The 8986-nt window shown below is 32.8% G+C and overlaps 1 long non-coding RNA gene across 1 annotated transcript in view; it reads right to left on the bottom strand.

Moving 5' to 3' along the window:
• Positions 1-2728: 2728 nt before the first annotated feature.
• The window catches only part of LOC118764253, a 44894-nt gene continuing 38636 nt past the window's right edge, over positions 2729-8986 (bottom strand). The window contains exon 2 of the long non-coding RNA XR_005000054.1: positions 2729-3447. This is a non-coding gene — a long non-coding RNA (uncharacterized LOC118764253). The remainder of the gene's footprint in view (positions 3448-8986) is intronic.

Below are 8986 nucleotides of genomic sequence, written 5' to 3' on the forward strand. Positions count from 1 at the left end.
ATTTCACGGGAGGGCTGCAATCAGAAAACCACTACTTTCAAAAACAAACGTTGCAAAGCGTTTAAAGTGGAGTAAAATCCTACATAATTGGTCTCTAGAGCTGTACAAGAATGCTATTCTCTCGGACGAATAATTCTTCACCTTATCTCCGACCACCGGCCGAGTATACATGTGGAGATAGCCAAAAGAAACATTTGACCCAGACTGCCTTCTTCCAACGGTTAAACATGAAGGAGGATCTGTGATGATCTGGGGCTATATCTTGATAATCCGCCGGACCAATGGTTTCTTTTCATAGCAGAATTAATAGTCCTATGGTTGCGGAAATGTTTCCGGAGGGAAACGCAATCTTTCAGTATGATAATTCACCAATCCACACAGCTAAAGTTGTTGCTGAATGGCACGAGGAACATTCTAGTGAAGTTGAACATCTTATCTGGTCAGCACCGTCCCCAGATCTCAATATTATTGAACATTTATGGTGCATTTTAGAAGAACAAGTAAGGAGTCAAATTCCTCCACCATCATCACTACAATACCTGGAGACTGTTTTAGCTGAAGAATGGACAGAAATTCCTTTGGAAACAATTCAAACTTTGTACGAATCCATACCTCGTAGAATTCAACCTGTAAATGCTGCGAAAGTCGGTCCCATATTAAAATAAATTTGTTTGAAAAATTAAGGTGTCTCCATTATTTTGTCCAACCCTTGTATATATATATATATATATATATATATATATATATATATATATATATATATATATATATATATATATACATATATATATATACATATATATATATATACATATATATATATATATATATATGTATATATATATACATATATATATATATATATATACGTACGTACATACATACATACATACATACATACATACATACATACAACATACATACATACATACATACATACATACACGAGATTTCTCGTCAGATAAGTATTTTTGATTCATTTTCTTTTCTTTGAGACTAATAATTAGTTGGAAGTTAAATATTCCAAACCTGTCAAAATCTTGTATTAATTAATTAAGAACTGCGATCTTATTGTGTGATCTCTTTACTCTAGAACACTTCGTGTCAGTTATGTTACTCAGCATCCAAAATTATTTACATCAAGCGATTTCTAATCCTTCTAAACTTCCTTGGTGCTATCGAAAGCGTTTGGTGCAAAAAATACTTGAAGATTTCTTATGTTTCTTTCATCTATAAGAGGATCCGATCTTGGCATTATACACAATCAAACAAGCAAATTATTCACCATTTAGAGGTTGTTTGATTAATGTTCTCTCACTCAGTCGTTCTCTCTTTGTTCTTACACAATTTGCTTCAAGGTATATTGGCAGGTAATAATCAAAGATTTACAAAGGGAGCCGCATATAACCTGTGATAGTCACCGAACACATGCCTCCTTAGCCTAAAAACAGATATTTTATCCAATCAGCCATTTTGTCTCTTCCTCTTTGTTGCGATGATGAAATTTTGTTAAAATCTATTCAAATCAGAGATAAGGTTCGGCAAAATAGAATGAATTATCTTTATCATTGATTAAATGAAAATCTGGAAAAAAACAAAACAAAAAAATATGGTGGCGGTCTCGATAGAATTAGGGCCTAGATTATTTTATTACCAAAAGCCAATTTAATTATCAGTCAAGCCGCTGCTTACGTAATAAAAATAAACGTGCCACATGCAAGAACTGGAAATACACGAGAAAGCAAAACTAGGTTTTCGAGAAAAGGAAGACAGGACGAGAGAGAAAGAGAGGGAGAGAAAGAGAGAGAGAGAGAGAGTGAGAGAGGAGCAGTTTTTTAAAGTAACACTTAATTTTATTAATATGCTTGCTTCTTTTTTTAAATAACAATCAAAAGAATAATAGAAGATAATCAATAAATTCAAATATTGTTCTCATCCCACAAGGAAAAAAATGAGAGAAAATTATAGATATTACAGATGAATAAAAATGGGAAATTATTTCTCTAGCCGATAGACTTCTAAAGAATACTTGCACACACACACACAAACACGCACATACACACTTGCACATATATATATATATATATATATATATATATATATGTGAGTGTGTGTGCGCGGGTGTTTGTGTGTCTGTGTTTGTGTGTGCGTGCAGACACGCATACTCATACAGATATATGATTGCGTGTGTATGTATGTTAGGGTGAGTCTGTTTATAACTGGAATGCTTACTTTCTTGTCAGAGCCTGTACTAGTATTATGTATGTGCATGTGTTTGTGTATATATATATATGTGTGTGTATGTGTGTGTGTGTGTGTGAATCTACGTAGTTGTATGGATTTGTGGTTATACCCTTATGTAAATGTCTGTTTGTGCAATGTATACACAATACAGGTATAAGGCGATTTAAAATGCATTTTCTTTCTAACGCGAGAATTATTTAGACGATGGCATAAATCGAACAAAATGGAAAGGCGTAGATGACGAACAATCTGAAGTATAACAACTCTCCCCTTCCTCCCTCTCCCCTAGAGTTGTGAAGAAAGTACAAGAAAGAAGAAATATAAACTCACAAATGCATACATGAAAATCTACGAGAAGCATACATAAATACATACATACGTACATACTTTTACACACAAACACATATGTTTACACACACACACATCTCTCTATATATATATTGTTGACTTTGACGTACTTTAATTCACTTCATAACACAGTAAAATATTTGGCACAAAATACTTTATTTAAAACAAGCGCTTTTTATAACATTACAATTTGTTTTCAGTCAACTGCCGTTTATTATTATTAGATATTTCCTTTATCTTTTCATATCACATTTATGGCTCGGAGTTCCAAATTTCGTTTGTAGATTTCCGATACTACAGAAATGTTTCTCTTTATTTTTATTTTTGCAGTTTTTCTTCCGTTTAAATTTTCTTTTATATAAAACCAACGAGCCCAAGTTATTAAATATAAATATACTCACTGTGAGACCCTTATAGAATAATAATTAGGAATCAACAAAGTTTAATTGTAGAATTTAGGACTAAGGGTTCCATTTTTGCCTCCTCATGTTTTGCTAAAATGCATATGAAAAAGTAAAGCAGCAGTAGGAGTAGTAATAGTAGAAGCAGCAGCAGCAGCAGTAGTAGTAATGCTAGTAGTAGTAATGGTAGTAGTATTAGTAGTAGTAGTAGTAGTAGTAGTAGTAGTAGTAGTCACCGTTGTCGTCGTAATAGTAGTACTAGTAATATTAGTAGTAGTAACGGCTGAGGGTTTCTTGATTTTTAAAATATTCAATGATTCATGTATTTCTTCAGCCAAAAGCATGCATATGTGTTAATCTTGGAAGCTCATGAATCGCTGCTGTAGCATTCTGCTCTCGCAATACAAGAACATAAATGGGTGGCCTTCAGTTTCGTATCGTCTTCCATGTGAACCTGTAAAATAAAATATATAATAAAAATGCCATATACATATTTCAAATGAGCATATTTCATACGTGACAAATTTTGATTAATTTTTGTTATACACAGACGATGGGTTTATGTTGGCATGATCAAGTTTGGTCTATAAAACACGTTTTTTTTTTTCACTTCAAAACAAATGAGAGATAGATATTCACATGCACAGTATTATATTGTGAGACAAAATGTTACGAACCACAGCGAGTATTTTCACGGAGTTTATACACACACATGCGAACACATGCATTTACAAACACACGTATATATTTATATATGAATAAATGTAACTATAATATATATTAAGTATATATGTATATTTAAGTATAAGAACTCAGTGTTGAATATATCTTATCCAACTCTACTTTGGTCTATTGAGAACTTATCGTTGAATTTCACTCACACATATATCTGTGTTTGTGTGTATTTGTGTAAATTTGCGTGTGTGTGTGTGTGCATGACAGTCAAAGGAAAAGATTGCGAAGGGAATCACCCAACAGATAATAACAGAAAGCATAACAAAGTTGAAAAGATACTTTCCATCATAGATTATTTACATTCGACAGATATCTGTCCTCATCTCTTAACCACTACGCCATATACTCACGACATATGGCGTAGTGCTTAAGAGATGAGGACAGAGCGCGGGCTACTAACCCCAAGATTCCGAGTTCGATTCCAAGCAGAGACCTGAACAATAATAATAATAATAATAATAATAATAATAATAATAATAATAATAATAATAATATAATAATAATAATAATAATAACATCGAAAAATACCTTACGAATGAGAACCCAGGTTCGAAATTTCCCCCAAGACACCTGAAGAAGGCTGGAAGGTATATCAACCGAAACGTTGTGTTAACAGCAAACATGATGAGGACAAATAGCCGTCGAATGTAAATAGTGTACATAATTCCTCATCTTTTAAATGTAGAACTATACTTTCCATCGGTTACAATGGAAAGAATGCAATTTACATAGTTCGATAGATACAAACTAACGAATATTTATGTGTGTGTGAGTGTGTTTATGTGTGTGCGTTGGATTTGTAACCTTTAATTGTTGATGTCATTAGTATTTTGAGTATTTCGGACCTTTTTGTCACTAAACGTATGTACACGTTTTATACTTAGTTTATTAAATATTCTTTGTATATAGAGCTGCCTAATTTGCTTATCCTTCCATTTACCCTTTTACCTGTTCAAGTTTAAATCTTTTGACCACTACTAGGTGTATTCTATACGGAGGATATCCGATTCTCATCTGGGAATTATACACACATATATGCACATACGTAATTAGTTGTGTAATCCGCTATATAATAAATGTAGGTGGTAAATATGAAGAGCAACAGTTTCCAAGCAAGCAACTGACCAGCGAACACTTATTTTGGAATTACAATCTGCCGGGGAGTCAGGAATAATATGCACGATTTTTCCTAAATTTCACATGTACCATACATCGATTTTTCTCAACAGAATCACAGTAGTAGAGCATTATTCCTTTCTGAAGTAACACCTTCTTCCTTATAGGAAGAATTATAATAATTAAAATAACAAAGGTACATATATATACATATATATATATATATATATATATATATATTATATATATATATATATATATATATATAGATAGATAGATATAGATAGATAGATAGATAGATATAGATAGATAGATATAGATAGATAGATATAGATAGATAGATAGATATAGATAGATAGATAGATCTTTGTGTGCGTTGCTGTATCAGTGCGTTTCAATGTGAGCATGAGGAAATATAGATTATATGAGTATGAAGAAAATATTCCTTGATTTCTTAGTTAATTTTAAGCTATTTTAAACTATTCTATGTACTTCAGTAATTGATAAATTGCTTTTCTCACTAATGGATAATAACAATCAACTGTTTTGTATGCGGGTACATACTTTAGCATGTGTGCAGAGACCTTGGCACGGTGCATTTGCACACAGTCTTATGTCATTTAATATTCTTGTATATGCCCGAACAGAAGTCTCTCCTTGTGTGTGTTTGAGTGCATGGCGTATGCCTGGGTATATGTGATTACCTATCTCCTATCTGACAGTGTTTCTATAAATCTGTCGGTCTGTCACGCTTCTCTCCCTTTACATATATACATACATATATATATATATACGTATCTATCTATCTATCTATCTAACTACATATATGTATATATATGTATATATATGTATATATATGTATATATATATATATATATATATATATATAGATAGATAGATAGATAGATAGATAGATAGATAGATAGATAGATAGATAGATAGATAGATAGATAGATAGATAGATAGATAGATCTTTGTGTGCGTTGCTGTATCAGTGCGTTTCAATGTGAGCATGAGGAAATATAGATTATATGAGTATGAAGAAAATATTTCCTTGATTTCTTAGTTAATTTTAAGCTATTTTAAACTATTCTATGTACTTCAGTAATTGATAAATTGCTTTTCTCACTAATGGATAATAACAATCAACTGTTTTGTATGCGGGTACATACTTTAGCATGTGTGCAGAGACCTTGGCACGGTGCATTCGCACACAGTCTTATGTCATTTAATATTCTTGTATATGCCCGAACAGAAGTCTCTCCTTGTGTGTGTTTGAGTGCATGGCGTATGCCTGGGTATATGTGATTACCTATCTCCCTATCTGACAGTGTTTCTATAAATCTGTCGGTCTGTCACGCTTCTCTCCCTTTACATATATACATACCACTCATACACATGCGCGCACAGACGAACACACAAAGACATGCACGCGCACACACACAAACACGCACACACACACACACACACACACACACACACACACACATACACATTAGAATTAATTAAATACGAAAAACAGCATTTTATGCTTATAAAACCTACACGCGTTTCAGCATGTCACTACCAGGATTATGTAATTGATAAATTACATCTTCAGTATTTAGCAAACAACACAAAGTCTGGGTTGCTCCTATATACACATATTCATGTTATGTATTCTTAATTGCTATGTCAGAGGAAACAGAGCAACTGTGATGATGATTCACAGCATCCCTTGGCACTGGGTAGAACATTATTCACATAGTGAAGGTCTGTATCGAAATGAATGCGCTCAATCAAAGGAATCTAAACGGATGTTTCTGGTGTTAAAGAGGGTCATGGCTGATGTGTACAACTAATGGAGACGGTTTTCCCGTCACAAAATGTCCCCACGAAAGCTTTGATGGACCCAAATATGTAGAAGACATCCAAACTCCGGTGGTCTATGAATAACAATCGAAAACAGAAGCACATTTTTCCAAAGCAATCTCGTGAAACCCTTATCAATACCTGCATTTATTTTTATGAAGAGTTATATAAAATAATTGCGATATACAACATAAACAGGCTGTATGTTAATAACACATCCATTCCTGTATTCCTTCATGAAGAGTCAGATAAAATATTACTTATACAACATACCAGCTGTATTTATAAGATATTCAGAAGAAGCAGACCATATGTAAAATGAAGTATCAAGCATATTTTTAGATTAATGAAATAATCATTATGGCATAGGAATAGAAAGGCCTAAAAGTATTATACGATTGTGTCTACAAGTCGAGGGAAGAAAAAAGCATTAATGATTAATGAGAGCTTCAGACTTAAAGATGTATGTGCATCTGTGTGTGTGAGTGTGTGTGTGCATGTGTGTGTATGTGTGTGCGGTCTGGCGTGAATGTAGCTCATATATGTATGTGCATGCGAACGAGAGTAAATGGATTACTATTTGAGCAAAGTACTTCGTTGATTGGTTATCTAATTTTAGATTGTAAGCATTCGAATTGTCTTCACTTCAGAAATTTTTTTCTTAATTAGCAATTTCTTTTTTAGCATTACGTTAATCAGGTCAGTGACTATACTTGAATATATGTATGCATCTGTGCGTGTGTGTGAATATACCTTTGTATTTATACACTTAAATATGCATATGCTTATACATACATATACATACATACATGCATATATATATATATACATATATATATACGTATATATGTATTTATATATATGCACGTATATCAGTATATAATGTATTCATGAGTATTATGAATATATATACATATACATACATACATACATATATATATATATATATATTATATATATACACATATATATAATACATATATATATGTATATATATATTAAACCTGTATTAAAAACGCAACTGTAATCTAATTCTATTTTCTTTAAATAGGATTTTTTCATTTTTGTTTACATTTTCCTATTAGTCGTTTGAGGTTTTTTTTGTAAAAAGTTCAGTTTCTAAATTCATTTTCAACATTTCTAGATTTTCATAGGTTCATCTTCAGGCTGGTATTATATTAGCATGAATAAGAAGTCGAGCTGGCAGAAACGTTAGCAAGCCGGGCGAAATTCTTAGCGGTATTTCGTCTGCCGTTACGTTCTGAGTTCAAATTGTGCTGAGGTCGACTTTGCCTTTCATCCTTTCGGGGTCGATAAATTAAGTACCAGTTACACACTGGGGTCGATGCAATCGACTTAATCCGTTTGTCTGTTCTTGTTTGTTCTCTCTGTGTTTAGCCCCTTGTGGGTAGTAAAGAAATAGGTATTTCGTCGGTCCTTACAGTCTGAGCTCAAATTCCGTCGAGGTCGACTTTACCTTTCCTCCTTTCGGGGTCGATGAAATTAAGTACCAGTTGCTTACTGGGGTCCATATAATCAACTTCCTCTCTCTCTCTCTCTCTCTCCTTACACACACACGCACACATGCACAAACACACACACACACACATATATATATAGGGAGAATTCACAAAACAAAAAAAACAAAGGCGAAGACAGGTGAAGTAGACAACATACAGATCTATTAGTTTAACGCTCCGGAAGAGAAAAAGTCTTTAAGGTTTTGCGCCCACGCATTCCACAGAAAGGAACACAGAAAGATACAAGGAGAGAAAATAAAGAATTTGTAGTGGCTAGCGATCTATCATGGCGAATGCCGGACAGAGGGGTCGCACAAGAGAACTGGGAAAAAGGGGAGATAATAAAGTAGTGGAGATAATATATATATATATATATATTTGCTTGCAACGAGTAATACTATCCGTACGCTTCAATACGTTTGTATGGGGAATTCTTGTCATCACTCACATGAATTCATGGGAAATTGTGCAGATGTGGATGTGTTGCACCCAAATATTTTCCTATGTAAATATCAGCAATGCTGAGAAATTCGTGTATTATGATGATACATGTACCACCACACATTCATTATGCACATATATATATATATATATATATATAATATATATATATATATATAATATATATATATATATATATATAGTATGTATAGGATATGTATGCATAAATATATGGTAATATATAATATGCATATCTATGAATATGTGCGTGTATACATACACACACTACTGATACCGAAAGTAAAGTTGATATATGACTATATATATATA

This window comes from Octopus sinensis, linkage group LG7 (assembly GCF_006345805.1).
Source record: "Octopus sinensis linkage group LG7, ASM634580v1, whole genome shotgun sequence".
NCBI classification, from domain to species: Eukaryota; Metazoa; Mollusca; class Cephalopoda; order Octopoda; family Octopodidae; genus Octopus; species Octopus sinensis.